At 40.8% G+C, this 15,605-nt stretch overlaps 1 protein-coding gene across 1 annotated transcript in view; it reads left to right on the forward strand.

Annotated features, from left to right (window-relative positions):
- The first annotated feature begins 12,729 nt into the window (after positions 1-12,729).
- Positions 12,730-15,605, forward strand: part of LOC124163453 (actin-5C-like) — a 32,948-nt gene continuing 30,072 nt past the window's right edge. Inside the window, exon 1 of the mRNA XM_046540372.1 lies at positions 12,730-12,862. The gene's annotated coding sequence lies outside the window, so the exon portion shown is untranslated. The remainder of the gene's footprint in view (positions 12,863-15,605) is intronic.

Here is a 15,605-nt window from a genome sequence, read left to right on the forward strand (position 1 = left end):
TTGTGCCGACGTTTTTGGAAGATTTTTCTATGAAAAAGAAAAATCCAAAGATCAAATCGTTGGATGATAGCTGATGGCAGTGGAGACGAGACTCCAGGGCGGGCTCCCGGGGTTACACTCCCTAGGCAGGATCTGTAAGCTCTCGCCTTTCACCCTCACCACGGAAGGGGCAGAACATGGAAGGAGAAAGGAAGGAGGCGCCGCCGCGATAGGAGCCCGACGACGCCTCCAAGGAGTGGAGGGGTAGGGATGAGGAATCCCGCACCGTCACAGAGGCGAGCAGGTCCTACTACTAGCGAAACCAAAATTTAATGTTTCTACAGAAAGAAAAAAAAATTATTATGAGGAAGGAAATTTCTACGATTTTCCGTAGATAGTGATAGCTGATGGCAGAGATCAGGACCCAAGGGGGGTCCTCCGAGGGTTACAACGCACCGGGGCCGGGAACCAAGTCAGAGACTTATACGCCCGCGCTCCCCGGGAGGGGTTTGGACGGGAAGGAAAAAGGAAAGAGGCGCCGCCGCGATAGGAGCCCGATGACGCCTCTGGGATAGGGATAGGGTTGGAAGGGAGGGACGAGGTACACCCTCGCCGCTATAGAAGCAGACAGGGCCCACTCAATAAGTAAACCGGGCACCAGCCATTAGTGTGCCAACGATTTTGGAGGATTTTCCTATTGAAAAGAAAAACCCATCGGTCAAATCGTTGAATGATAGGTGATGGCAGAAGTAACCAAAATTGCTGATGTTTTTTAGGTCGAAAACGCACCATTTTTTTAACGACAGAAACTTTGAGCCATGCAATCAGATTGGCCGCGAGTTTTCTCTGCTGCCGGATACTCCGGACAATTCATGACTTCGAATGCTTTGCCTGAATTTACCGTTACTGGCTGCTCTGGACAGAGCTTTTCCTTTGCCGGCAACATGGCAAACTCGTGACCAATCGGAGCACTTGGCTCAGAACTTAACTGTCGTTAAAAATGTTGCGTTTTCGACCTCAACATTTTTTAGTAATTTTAGTTTCGACTGGCATCAGCTCTCTAGGGTTAAAACTTCGAGACAAATTTTTTCCACCCTGTATAGTCTAGGCAAGTAGCCAGAAATTTTCCTCAGCGGTACTTGTATGGTACGCACGTTGTCAATACTGTGATATTATATCAATGTTCACACATCGGAAAACCATATATTTCATTAAATAAGCTATAAATATCATTTGCATAGTGGTGAAACTTATAGTCACCGTTGGTTTTCACTGAAACGGCGTGGTCGGAAAGGCCAATCTGGCAGGACAAAAGTCAAACTTTTAAGCTTTATTAAATAACGTGGACATTTGCGTATTGAATGGATCATGAGTAGTTGTTTAAGAAGATATACTTTTCTCACGGATAATTAAAAATTTGATTCACTGTTACCCCTAATTACTTCGATTAGGCGAATGTCACGATATTGCTGGTCACCAGTGGCGGATCTATGGGGGGGACTACAAGGCCCCCCCCCTTGGACGTTCAATTTACTCTAGATAGAAGGGTAATTTTTGTTCGGACCCGCAATACTTCGGAGAGTTTACCCCATAGTTAGCCCCCCCCTTGTCCCTATCCTGGATCCGCTACTGCTGGTCACTGACTTTAAGGCTTCAGCATTAAAGATCCCGAAACCATAACGATGGAATATTTTTATGAAATTAGAAGTAGATAGCCCTCTATTTATAAAATAGTAATTTTATTACGGCCGGCCGTAGATGTCTTGATCTCCTTACGCGTTTGTTTCCCCTTGACTCATACTTCAGGAAATGAAAAAAAAATTGAAAATGCCAAGCGGAGGAGATTTCGAGGATTCCGCGATAAGGGCAGCTTGAAAACAAAACAAAGGCTAGAATGCGCACATTCCGATAGAGGGAAGCGATAGCGCTTCGTCGCGAGCGATAAAAGGACGGCTCCGAGACGAACGGCTGAATGCGAAAGATCGTGACTATTTTAGGAGCGCGGCAGAGTTAGAGAAAGCCGATGAATCAGGTTCTCCCGAAAGGAAATCTCGGCTACCTCGCAACGAATTGATTGATAAACACTGATGTTTTTCACTACGATTCAAACGGTGATTACATATGTATCTATTCATCAATATTGCTGGTTAACAATCCTAAGACTGGCTTAACGCAGTTCCACACTCAATTCCTCTATAAGCTCTTATTTCCACACCTACAGATTTCTTTCCTTTTCACATCCGTAATTATTGGTAAATTGTATTTAATCTGAGGTCTTACTTTTCCCTTTTTTGCTTCCTGTTCCGTCCTTGTTATAATAATAAATTCATTTGCTGTTCTAGGAGTGAACTACTTCCGAACATATCATCGATTTCAAATGGTGCACAAGACAAATAATATGGGAATAAGCCAATAAGACATTCAGAAAACAAATACGGAATTGTTAACAATAGACATAATGGTAACAATATTATCATTAAAAAATTTGAAAAAAAAAGAACTCAATTGCTTCTTCTAGCACAAAAATAAATATTAAACTTATCAATAATCAAATAAATGAATTGACTTAGTAACAACGTAACAAAACTCAATAATGCAGTCACCATGACAAAACTCAGTAACATCCCTAAAAAAGTAACAACGTTGTCAATCAACAATGTAAAAAAAGAAATAAATTGCTTCTTCTAGCACAACAATGAACATTAATCATATCAAGAAACAGATGTATTTTTTACATGTCATACTATTAATTTGAACGATAAATGCCACTGTTAACACATCTGTTAAAATAGGTCTCACTTGAACCGATACAAAGCTTTGAAGAGCGATAAACAGCCAGTAATCCCAGTTAATTCTGGGAAGACTTCCCATCACTCAATTCCCATCCCCGCTTCAAGTTCTCGTGATTTAGGGCATTGTTTAAAGGCATCAGTGGTCATCCATTACTTTTCATAGCAAAACCAAGTGAGTAGTTTTCTTTGAATACAATGACGCAATCATTCGTCAAAATTCCTAACATTGGTTTGACGTATTGCTTTCGCATTTCGAACCCCTCTAGTCTTTTCTTATCCTCCTTCCTAAGTGCCAATTTTTCCCTGGAAAGCGTTACACTCTAGATAAGACTCTTAAGTAGACTTTTCCAAAAGTCTTACTAAACGATCATTTGACCAACACATTTCGATTTATGATCGCCTCCTTTGCTAACGCTATTCTCTTCCTGGTTTCCTTAATTCTGTGTCCGTTTTCTTCCCATGTTCTACGAAAATATTTGAGCTGCTCTACCTGCTCAAGTTTGTGACCACGTACTTTTATCGAGAAACTCATTTTTCTTGCAAGTCATCGCTAACGACTTACCCATAAATTTCCCACGCTTCCCACCATTTACCAAACTGTAACTGGTGAAACTCAAGCCGCAGTTAGAGTTTGTTCGGTTTTTGTGGAACAGAGAAACTATTTTGATGGTGGTGTTACGTTTTCTCATAAATACTATTGAATCTTCTAAATTTATCCAATCACTTAGTCAGGAGATTAAAAATACGTTATTATCATTCATCCACTGCAAGATTGATTTATACTCGTTAATTATAGGTAGTGATAATTACAATATACTAAAATTACCACGCCAGAAATTTTTTTACATCTTCGGGGTAAATTATAATTTCACGACTCAAAACTTAACAATGGAACTATAAAAAATGGGGAAATCGCAAAGATGAGTGTGATGCTAAATTTAAAACACGAAACAGCGGAACAACATTTATAGGTAGTTACCGATCCGTGTGAGAGAGCTTCGTGGGAGGTATATGGGAGCGTTCGTCGCTCGTGTTTTGTTCCAAAGGTGAGGTCAGTGTAAGGTGATATAGAATAATCTCTTTCTTAATTTTGGGTCATTCGAAAACTGTTCGAGGTATTCACATTAGTATCATGAATACTCACAATACGAGAGTATTTCATAGAACTTTGGAGCCATACTTCTTCGAAGACACACTGCAAATACGGACACTTAGCGTATCAAAGCGATTATAAAAACTTCAATATCACTCGACGCTTTGGTTTTTCTTTAATCCTTACATCTAAATATGGCTTCTGGCACAACAGTCCTTTGTTTTACTCTCTGTAACGTCTGTAACCCAGAGGCCAAAGCAACACAAAACAATAAAGCAATTAGAACAAACAACAAATTAAATTCAGAAAATGAAACCACGAAAACGCATATTAAAAAATATGTGTCATTCAAAGTATATTCATCAAAATCTCCTGTGGAAGGATATTTGAACACCATCCTTTTTAGCTTTCTCGGAGCTATTTATGCATGTAGCCGCGGTACAACACTTTATATATAAAGGTTGCACTGAGCCGCCGATAACAAAAACTAACCGTCGTTTTTTAAGATTAACACGTAAAATGCTTTGAGTTATAGCTAGTTCGCAATGCTTTTACACGGAGAGAGTATGGCTGGTGTCTGCCGTGACGTCACTGGATTCCGTCGTGAGAGCTTGAGATCGCATCTTCTCTAACACATTGCTAATTTGTTAGGCAGCAAAAGTATGAGAAAATGCTCTTCTCAGAAATCCAAAACTCAAAATCATTTGCACGAGACAAACGATTGCGTGAGAATGTTAGCTACATAAATATTGTATACAATGTAGAATGTCAAGGGTTTCGTTCATCGCTTGTTCAAATTATTCCAAATTTCTCTTATTTTTCATTGGCTTCGTGGCCACCAGATGGTAACACCTGTGTTAGGATGGCCCAATTAATGCTTCTTTTTTTTTGGGTTGGCTACCCAAAATTTGGCCGCCCAAATCCATGCTCCCTAATGGCTAACAAGTTAGGACACGGCTTGTAGTCACAGTCGGGGAAGAGAGTGGGGATAGGGGGCGCAGCTGATAAATCGTTGGGGAGGCGTGGTAGAAGGACAACACACGGCGACCTTCCAAATGGCGCCAAGACAACAACAGTTTTATGTCCCAAATGGAGGACGAAGTTTTTTAACTTTTAACACAAGTCGTCATCCCGCTCTTGACCCGGTATTCGAGGAGGGATCTTTTATTTAAGACCGGAACCTTGAAAATTACCGTATGGTATGGCATTTGGAGGAGGCGACCGACAGCTGAGGTCATTTGCGCCAAGAGGGAAGGGTACATCTACATCTACGTACCAGCTCCGCAAGCCGCCTGTGGCGTGCTGCAGGCGTGTTGCGTGTGGCAGGGGGTGTTAGTACACCAGCCATCCACATATGAATTGCAGATGCCCAAACAAAATTACGACCAGCATTCATAAAAGTCCTTTACGGTTCGTGGGAAAAACGAATTCTCATATCTATCTATCCTTTCGGAAAAATATCTCTCTTAATTGATCGCTTCCGTCGGATATGGAAATAAAGTGGGGTTCTAAAATTATGTTCTCCGTGTCGCTCCTAGAGATATCTATTCTCAATTGTTCAAGTAAGCTAAGCCTAATGCGAAGCCTTCGAGTCTCCAGCGGCTTCCAAAAGGATGTGGAAGGATGGGTGGAGAGATACCCAGCGTCGACATTAACCTGCTCTTAACGAAAGGCGCCAAGGGGACCACGGCTTAACGTCCCATCCGACGGACGGATCGATGTGCTTGACATATGCTCCACACATCATTCAAGCAGGGATCGGGCAGTCTCTGAAAATTCTCTGCCACCGCCTACCGTGAGCTCCCAGCTTGAACCCGAGCTCACGGGGTGGACAGCCAATACCAACCCAGTCCCCGAAAATTACCATTTTCCCCGTTTAACCCATTAGTGTATAAAGTTATTTTTGTTGAATTTTATTTAGAAAGTAATAATTCTGGCTAATAAGGTTCATGTTAACTTATTTCTGCAAATTTTAAATATTGACTATCAATAGTTTAAATAATGCAGCCCGGATATATCGGACGGTCAGTTTTTAGTGTTGATTACAGACTCAAAATAGTACAGAAAAACTTAATAATATGGAAAATAAAAAGATCACCCTTTAGAAGAAAACTGACATAAAAGTTATTAACATATTGAGTAAAATACTACAATAAAAAATAATTTACTTACCCCGTGCGGGTGACTGAAAATTCTTTCAATTCCATGTCTCACATAAATGCTTCTCAAGTCGATAAATTCAAGGGGTCAACTAAAATATTAGCGGGGCGGTGAAGACAAACATCCATTTAAACTTAATATAGTATCAAAAAGTATCGCAAGTCAACTGGGGCCCAGAAAATAAATTAAATACGCGCGTCCGATATATGGGACGCTATTCACTAATGGGTTAAGGAGGTATATTCGCAACTATGCGAGAACTTTTATCAAATGTCATTGGGACAATTAAATCCCAGCATTTTGAACCTTCAAGTGTGTATTCGGGTAATGAAATCGCAAAACATTGAGTAACTATTAATATTCTACGAAATTTTCACCTCGATCTTTCGGACACAGTTTAGCATGGACCTTAAAAGAAACTTCAAACTTTTAGTTTAAGGAAAAAAATAGCAATTTGGTTTTTGTTTCAAAAATTGATCTTCCCAGCCACTGGCGGCTAACAAGCAATAAATAAAATTAGAAATTTTAACACGATTTGCACACACAATTCGTAATAAGCAACAACTAAAAGACCAATTTATATCATAATTAATCCTTATCGGTGCACAAATGTCAATTTTCCATTATTTTGGAGAGTTATGACGGGTTATTCGACCCTTTAAATTCAAGCTTGTCTCGCGTTCGTATTTTTCTTAACTAAGTAACATTTACAAAATCAATTCTTTAATAAAATACTAGGCAGTACGTGTCACCCACAAAGCCTCGATGAGCGGGTGCCTCAGCATTTCAAAAACTCCAATTACGAAAGTTTCTCATGGATATAGTTGTAAATAATTACATTTTTTCCGACACGGTCGGCTAGTGAATGATTTTATGGCATGGCCTACAATTAACCCTCGTGCAAATCTCACTAAGAGGTATGTTTCTCGTTGAGATACGGAATCAGACCGAGAACATTATCATAATTCGATCGATGAAGTGTGAAAGAAAGTAACCCTGAAGTTTCCATCAGCTCCAGGCGGATGTGAAGTGCTTCGTAGTTGTCAGATTGGCTTAACATGAAGAGTAACTGCTTCACAAACACCATCCTTGCAACGTTTTAACCCACCGACTCCACCTGGGGTCTATTTTTACTCCAAAGTTGAAAAAAACGTTCGCAATTTTTGACTTAAATGAGAGAATTTTGCAATGCTACGGATATGCCTTACCGAATCTTTCGTCTTTAAATTCATACCACACTGTCATTACTTTCTTCAGTTATTCATGGGTGGGAACATTTTTCCTGCGAGGGGTCATGCTTGACGCCAGGTGGGGACTGAGTGGCCATTAAATTTTTAAGCGTATACTAAGCGTAAATATAATTGATAAAAGGTGTTGAAAAAATTTGTAGGCTTGTATGTGGGAGATGAGCTCAAGTTCAACCTAGATAAGGCGGCTTGTAGAAAACTCATATGAATCCCAGATCTTAATGACAGAATATAATCACACTGAAACATGGGCACTGGGATTCCCGATGATTTTTTTCTACCGACCACGATTTTAGCACATTTTGCCATGGCGAGATTTCGTACTATCTCCATTCCAATATGAGTTTTAACGATTTAAAGTTATTAATTTTATTTTTAACTGGCGTATTTTAAATTCTGAATCGATTGGTATTAACATTTATTGAAAATTGCATTAAAAGTGAAAAATTAAAACCTTTATGTTGCTTAAGGAGGACACTAATTTTAAAATGTTTTGATCAAATTTTTAATATTTTTTAAATTCCTATACAATTCATTTTAATAAAAACGACTACAGAGAAAAGCTACCAGGTACGTGAAAAGTCGTTATGCTAGTCTTTTTTAGCATTACTGACCTCTTATATAAAGTCCGATGTGAATCTCCGTCAGACCGTAGACTGAAAAAAAGACTTAACCTTCCATTTAAATTCAAGAGCAGTTTATTTTCCGGCGAAGGTAACCATATCTAATAAACACAAACATATTACTGTAGATCAGATGATATAAATAAAATAAGAGAGATGGAAGCTGAAACAGAGACTAAAACGACAGCGTTATGACTTACTAATAGGTTAGTAGACTTACAGGATAGCCTACTTACTTATAGCTTCATAGGCTGTTTGCCTTCATGACTAGTTGGCAAACTTTGCCTCGGCATGAATTTGGAGGTATAATTTGCTAGTGTGCGTAACATTTTTATGACCATGTAGTGTGCATGTGGGAATCCTCTCGCATACTGCATGCTGGTAATTTGTCACCCCTGCCAAACACCCTAGAGGTGGCTCGCAGGGTATTATGCTGATGTGGATATCAGATGCGATGATACCCTTCCTTCTACGAAATGGCACCGTTCTCTCCGTATCGCAGTGACACGGCCGTCGCTTGGCACATGTCCATCGGTCCACTCAGGAATGTGAAATTTTATGATTATTCTTTATTCATCTTTTTAGACTTTTGATCAGTTAAAATGAAGGTAGTATTTTGTACTTTGGCCTTTAGAAGTACGGAGATTCATGAATAATAATATTCAGCAGCACAGCAGTACCTCGTTGGAATTCCGTGATTTTGTGGCGTTTGAAATGATTTTCAATGAGTAAAGTTGAAAGAATGCATAATTATAAAGTATATTTTTATGTAATCATAGGTTTATAATCTACGAGGGAGAATTCATATTGACCGTCATATCACCATGTGTAGTCAATAACCTGTCAAATTCGTGAATATAATAATACCCAACTCTTTACATAGTATACATTTTTCGAGGAGCACCATGCGTGCATGGATGTCATTTATTTGTATGGAAAATTTCTCGTCTATCTTCATTCACATTTAAATATGAAAAAAGAGAAACAGTGCACATTTGGGGTATCTGTTACATGCTGGTGATTGATATGCCTCTTTCCAAGTACCCTAGTGGTGGCTCGCAGGCAGTGGGGCCGGCTCCGTGGGGCCTGTGGGGCCCCGAGCCGCCTCAATAATTCGTTATGGGTATGAGGAAAAAATGTGTCAGGCTTGTCGATTTTCCTCGGAGTGTCCAGATATCGAGATTCGAGTAATCAGGGTTCTAATGTTGATCGTATGACTCTTCCAAAATGCTTAAAAAACTTAAAACTCACTACTTACAACATTTCTCGGGGCAAGATCCCCGGTTTGGGCCCCCCCAATATTTTTTGTAAGTCGGCATCCCTGATCGCAGGCTATCTTGTAGATGCAAGGTGTGGTGGACGCATTTTTGTGGAAAATCCTCTGCAGCAGGTAATATTCGTCGAAGAACCCGTAATAAAACGGGGAAAGGAATTAACATTCAACGTAGCATTTTATGACCGTGTGATGTGCGAGAACCCTATTGAATGCTGGTGATTGATCAACCCGTGCCAAACACCCTAGAGGTGGCTCTCAGGGCATTATGTATATCGATGGCTAAGTTCTAACAACACGTATCTCATAAATTGCTACTTTTCATGAGAGCAAAAAACGATTCATTTCTTCTGATTGTACGCTAAAGTTAAAAACCAAGAATTCATAAAACTGAAAAAGAAGCGTACATTTGCCAAGAATGAGTTGTTTTTCGCTTGAAGTTTATTTATTAATGTTATTACACTTAGTTCAAGATACCTGTGTCGAAACGGGCAAATTTTGAGATACGCGTTGTTAGAACTTAGCCATCGATACATTTAGATGTAAAGGCTGTTTCACACGGTACACGTAATTGCGCAATCTGACGTACGTGCGAATGCGCAATCAAAATTGCGTCGTGTAAAGCGGTGAATTGCTTGAACACATGCGAGAATGCGTGGATGCGAGACGGCAAAATAGCCCCTGTTCTAATTTCGTTCATGCATTCGCGCAATTCCACGCCATTTTAGAAATTAATACAGCTCTAACCTGCGCAATTCCGTGCCTCGTGTAAAACGGCCTCAAGGCTTGGTGAATGAAAGAGCATTTAGTGGAGAAGCCTCTTCAGAAGGTAATAATTCGTTGAAGCGACCGTAACAAAACGGTGAAAGGAAAGAGTGCGAGGGGGGGGGGGGCGCGGATGAGTTGAATGGGGACTACCGGGGGGGAGGCGCTGGAATCGGGGGCGCGGAACGGGAGAACAAGTGGTCGTACGCACGCACCGGACTCTCACAGATCGCACGCTCGCGAAGAACGTAGTGAACGAATTCTCTCCTTCTAAGGAGAGATTCCGTTCAGGGTGGTCGACTAAGGGAGAGAGTGGGGGAGGAATTAAAGAGACGGGAGAAACAGGAGGGGAAAGATATCAAGTGTGTTCTCTATATATGGCCAGAAAACGCCACGGTCACATCCCAACCCCCCTCTCCCCCTATCAGATCAGCAATCCCTCAGCCCAAACCAGAGGTGGGAAATTCGGTACATTTTCATGAATCGATTCAAGTTATGATTCGATTCATGTTCGTGATCCGGTCAATTTTCAGGAATCGGTTCATTTTAATGATTCGGTTCAATATCAAGATTCGGTTCATTTTTTTACGATTGACTTAATTTCTAGATTCAGATTACTATCATGAATCGGTACATTCACCACTAGGAGTTAATCCTTTCTAGTTATGATTCAGCTCATTTTCATTGTTCGCTTCATATTCAAGATTCGGTTCATTTTCAAGATTCGTTTCATTTTCAAGATTCGTTTCATTTTCAATATTCGCTTCTTTTTTACGACTAGGTCAAATAAACAGTACATGATCGGAATGGGTCATTTTGACCCATATGTCAAATGAAATATGCTCAAAATTAAATTAAACTACTCATTTTCTATCCCATTCCTCTGAAGTTCCGTGACTTTGTAGGTAGGTTACTCTTACTACGCTAATATACAAAGAAAATTTCGTGATTTCTCATACGAAGTTTTAAAATGGATGTTGTATGATCTTTCATTCATGTTGACCCATATCTGGTCCTCTACCATAACCTCTTATTGAGGCCAGGTTTCCTTCTCCTGCACAGCCGTAGTATTTATTTAAGTCTCAATTAACAATTTATAATCCGCGTAGAACATTACTTGAAATTTTTAAAACCAATTTCAACGTTATCATTCAATAAGTACGCTGATCCTGCTTTTCGAGTTGCCTGAATCAAAATAATCATAACATTTCTCAGATTCAACCAAATATTTCATTTATCTCAGGAGCATAATTCATAGCGAGTTATTTTCCCTCTAACGTGGAGACGCGTCAACTCTGCCCCAGAAATATATGCTAAATAACTGGACAAATTAATGATGGAAGTGTTCATGAAAATAAAAAACTGAACATGGATCAACATGATCAATGCCCGTCCTCCTGGGTAGTGTGACACCCACCGTCCACCAAGTGTAAAATATTTGGTTGAATAAGTCGACAAGATGAGTTTTTAAGTTGAGAGTTTAATACACCAAAGGATGAAGTTCGCCATGAAAAATATTTGACTTAGCCGGGATTGGAACCCGAATCTCCCGATTGCCGGTCAGGCGTGCTACCAGTTACACCATCATGCCATTTTCTCAGAGCGAACTTCGGGATGGGCTTAACCGAACATTGCGAAGATGGCGAACTTCATCCTTTGGTGTATTTAACTTTGCACCCGTGTTTAAAGCACTGCGTACAAAGTCACTTGTTCCTGCAGTGCTTTGAGAGTTTTAGTTTAAAAGTTTAAGATTGAATAAGTCGACAAGAAGAGAGGCAAGAAGACATATAGTCGGCCTCGGTGGCGGTGGGTTAAACTCCTCGCCTGCCATACCGTAAGTCGTGGGTTCGAATCCCGCCTGGGTAGGTGGTCCCTATCCAGGGCATGAATATATGTGTTGTATTTCGTTAACGTTGGAAACCCTAGTAGTAAACGGCCGTTATGTGCTGTTTACAGGGAAGTTGATCATAATAAATAAATAAATTTTGCTCTCGGACGCCTCAATTGAAAACTACGGTCGCTTTCAGGCGGTAGTGCTACTGCTAAGTGATCGGTATCCGGATGATTAATACGTGTTGAATAGGGCTGCCACAGCAGAACCTCAACACTATAATGCGTTGGTAGCGACAGCTAAGCACTGCACTTTTTGATTGAGGTCTTTAATTCATTTATTAGCGTATTTGTAGCAGTTCAACTTGAAACGCAGTAGGATTCCGCATCTTCATACTATCCTGCAATCCATCTCAATAGGCGTGTGGCAGGGGGTGTTTGGAAACCAGCCGTTAGAAAAAAAATATAAAGAGAAGAGAAAAATATAAAGAGGTTCACGAGCACTAGTGGTGACCGACAGCTGAGGTCATTTCCGCAATGAGGGAAGTGTGGAGAGAAACCTGGCGTCTGGATTAGCCTGCTCTTAACGAAAGGGGACCACGGCTCAACGTCCCATCCGACGGACGAAGTGTTGTTCTAGACATGTTCTACAAACATCATTCAAACAGGGACCAGGCAGTCTCTGAAAATTCTCTCTCACCGCCGGGATTTGAACCGGAGCCCACGGGGTGGGAGGCCAACACTCTAGCTATCACACTAATCATCTAGCGAATGTTTCATGGAAACGATCCGTTCGTGAAGGTGAATCGTTCATCCATGAACGGCTCGCGCGGCATTCAATCAACTCGCGAAAGGGGTGAGAGAGTGAATTGGAGGGGTTGATCCTCCTCCCCCACCCCCTCCGCTGCCTCCCCTCCCCCTTCCTCCCACGTCTATAGGCAAGAGTCGCGAGCGAGCAGACCTCATTCCGAACAGTGCAACCGAAGGAGCAACTACTCCCACAATCCCTCAACACAAGTGTTACAAAACACAAGGATTTTACGCCCACCAGCACAACAGCGGACTTGGCCGCAACACCCATCTTCTTCGCTCATCGAAAGGTTGGTGCTCCTCCCACCCTGAGTGGAGACAGTTTTTTTCCCATGTAGTTTCTCCGACCCGTCCACTCTAACCAACACTTTAAGCGGATAGTGTCCAGGGCGACGCGAGCTGGGAAAAAAACGTGTATAGAACTGTGCGTCAGGACTTCAAACAAAAAAAAGTTGGAGGAAGGCGTTTGTGAAGTGTTTTTCAAAAGGGATCCACTTGTCGACCGATTTTTCCCGGCTGGACTCGATGGGACGAATTCATCCAGCTCGATCCGTCATAATTTTTCGTGACGAATAACTTACTCAAAACGGACGCTGTGATCATGACATTTTCACAGTTTACACAGTAGAGAGATCGATTGTTGACGCGTTCACTTCGTGGAAATTCATTGTAATAAGATACTAAACTATACTCAGTGGAAAATTCAAAGATGAGGAAGTTCTCATTCCGAAGATGCCATGATCCCAACTTATAAGCCCTTTTGAGCTTAAAAGTATTCAATTTCCAATTCGTGTTGCATTCGTGATAACGATTAGCAAATCGCATGGTTAGTCTTTCAGTTCTTGTGATTTATGTGCTCATGTGCTAATGGAAACCCATGATTTTCTCATGTTCAGTTAAACGTGGTTTGTTTACGAGTCGGTAAACCATCCGCTGTATTTCATCCTTCGCTTCAAGGTCGCAGCTAGGAATTAAGGATAGGGGGGTTTTAGGCGCAGCTAATATTACGGGTCTGTAGGGTAAAGAAAACTCGCTAAGGTAAGCAAAAAGTGTGGGGGCCCTTCCTCAGACATTTTTTAAGATAAATGGTTCAAAATAGTGGGTTTGGCGGCTGCGTGAATAGTTAAATATGTTTTGTTTGTTACTCATCCGTCCCCTAACAGCTGTAGTTATTTTCAACTCTATTTTGTTCGTATGGAGGCTCCCGTGGTGATTAAATTGATAATTGTTTTCGGGTTAATGCCGCTTCGACTCATTCTGGTGGACGAAAGTTTCGAGAACTGGAGTTCTCCCGTAACAGTCGCCCACCAAAATGAATCTACGTGACATTAACCCGAAAAATAATTATTAAACCTTTAATTCCACTTATATTTATTTTAAATAGAGTGAAGAATTACTACAGCTGTTTGAAACTTACTTTTAAAGTAGACCTTCGCCAACATTTGCCTTTAAATCTAATTTTAAAAGTTTACCTCAGTATTTTTTCGGGTCTAATAGCTATGCGTACACCGATACAGGTCTTTCTTCGTAAGAATCTATCGTATACAGTCTGAGAATTTCAAGATGAGTGATTGAGTTTGGAAATAGTTATATGTGTCGATAAAGACTAAATACGCCCGGCTGAGCAGAAGTGACGTCCTCTACTTCATGATGGAATAACCAAAACATTGCAATTTCCACAAAAATATTATTTATTCTCAAACTAGCACAATTCTTATCACCAAAATATGGCATAGTAATATGCCATGGGATGATGATAAAAACTTAGAGAGAAATTGGTAGAAATTTTATTTTAGTTTAAATTCGCACATAGTCATGGCTATGGGACTGTTTTCACGGTGCATTAACACGTACGGGTTAACGTCTGAATGTATGAACGCGAGAATGAACGCCAAAATGCACCGTGTAACCACCCAACTTGTGCGAATGAATGCACAGAAAATAGAACCTGTTCTAATTTGGTTTATGCATTCGTACATTTTCCGTTCCGGTCCACAAAAATCATTCACGAAAACGTACATTAACTCGTACCTGTTAATGTATCGTGTAAACCGGCCTTATGACTATTCCACAGTGTGGTGTAATACGTGTTGCAGGCTTAGATAAACATAAAATTTTCGTGGATATTAGAAAGTTTTGATTAATCCATCACGAATGTCCAGCATTTTGACAAAGATACTCTTGAAGCAAAATCAATCTTAAAATAGGGCTTTGTCAACTTTACAAATTTGTTTGAATTATTTGAAACGATAGGATTCGTCTCTTTGGAGATCTGGTTTGATTTGCTTTCGAGTGCAAAACAAGAAAGTTCACATCGGGTATTCCTACCTTTGGAGAGTGTTATGATCACTGATTCACGTTCCCGATCATGAGGGAAAAGTTGGTCTGGCGGCTAGAGTGCCGGCTTCCAACCCAGTAGGTCCGGTTTCAAATCCCGCAGGTGGCCGAGATTTTTCACAGACTCTCCGATTCTTGCTTGAGTACTTCGTGGAGGGCACTTCTAGTACAGCGCGTCTTCAGTCGGATGGGACGCTAAGCCGTATACCCCTTACAATCTTCCGTTAAGTTCATACTAATGCCGACGCCGGGCTTCTCTCCACCCTACATTCTATACCCATCCCTCATGGCGCAAATGACCTTAACTTTCGGTTGCATCCTCCAAACACCGTCATCATCATTAGTCAACAATCCTTTGATTGGTTCGACGCTGCTCTCCATTCCTCCCTCCTATCCGCTAACCTTTTTATAGCGACGTATTTCTTCTCTTTTACATCCTTTATAACCTGTCATATGTAACTCATTCGGGGCCGTCCCTTGCCAGTGGCGTAGCCAGGAATTTCGTTCGGGCGGGTCCAAAGCCAGGGGGGAAAATTTTTTAAAAACAGGGTACTAGGTAATGGTTTTTAAACTAATTTTAACACTTTTCATACACGAAAAACCTTCATTTGTTAAAGAAATATTTTTAAAATTCATGTGTTGCAATATTTTGTTTTCTTTTATGAAGGAAAGTGATCGTGTTTTCATATTTCGGGG

The sequence above is a fragment of the Ischnura elegans genome, chromosome 8 (assembly GCF_921293095.1).
Source record: "Ischnura elegans chromosome 8, ioIscEleg1.1, whole genome shotgun sequence".
In the NCBI taxonomy this organism is placed as follows: domain Eukaryota; kingdom Metazoa; phylum Arthropoda; class Insecta; order Odonata; family Coenagrionidae; genus Ischnura; species Ischnura elegans.